The sequence below is a fragment of the Triplophysa rosa genome, linkage group LG12 (assembly GCF_024868665.1).
Source record: "Triplophysa rosa linkage group LG12, Trosa_1v2, whole genome shotgun sequence".
Taxonomy (NCBI): Eukaryota; Metazoa; Chordata; class Actinopteri; order Cypriniformes; family Nemacheilidae; genus Triplophysa; species Triplophysa rosa.
Window position 1 is genome coordinate 25,728,311 of NC_079901.1, and position 976 is coordinate 25,729,286.

Sequence of the window (976 nt, forward strand, 5' to 3'; positions counted from 1 at the left end):
TGTTGTCATTCACAATAGCAGGAGTCGGGACGCCATGCTATGCTCTCGTGTGTACCTGGAACATATTTTTTGTTGTGTTGTGTTGTGTTTGTGCCATGATTTCAGTGTCTCAAGTAAATGAAAAACCATTCAAAATAAACTTGGAAATGAGTTTTTAGCGGCATTCTTTATGCATTTATATGAAAGCACACGATTCACTCATGCATAATGTCAGTATTTAATTCTTTATCACCCAGCATGCATCACCTCTGCAGATGTTCCCATTACAGGCCTGTTTGCTCTTTTACCCTTTGGCCAAATGTCCTCTTATGTTACGCATTTTGTTGTGTGGCAAGATGTCTCATTTTCGTGACATGGAAAACCCACATCACATGTCTGCTGAATAAAAGATTCCATTTATTTGATGAAACTAGAGAAAAACAAAAAATTCTCTCTGTCGACCCAACACAATAATGTTTCTCACATATGTGACCGCCGGCCTACGCACTTTAAAGTCCCGTCTGCACATGAAACTGCTCAAGTTTGTTCATTGTCAGTAATGACCATCTATTTATTATGAGATCTTTGTGTTTTTACAGTAGGCACTTATATTATGGTAGCATGATAATTCTGTAAGTGTAGCCAATGATAAAAACGACAGCAAAAATACCCGTATACCCATTGCTTTTTGAAAACATCGCTGTTGTCTCCACTCTCGAGCTTTCATTTGAGCGGATTTGTTCAGTTTTATTTTCTGGCTGACACACTAAAGCTGATAAAGGTCCGTATGTTTATTTGCAGCGCGTCCGTTTTGCTGTCCCGTGAAAGGCCGTGTGTATCTACCGTGGAGCTTTCTCCTGTTTGTTTGACACAATCCGACCCGCACGTCATCGCGTTTTTAAAGTTCCCACCACGCGCACCGGCCCTCCTCTTTGCGCGCAAACCACCGCCCATTGGCTCTCGGCGGTTCATTTGCATTGACGTCATTCGAGGCTGT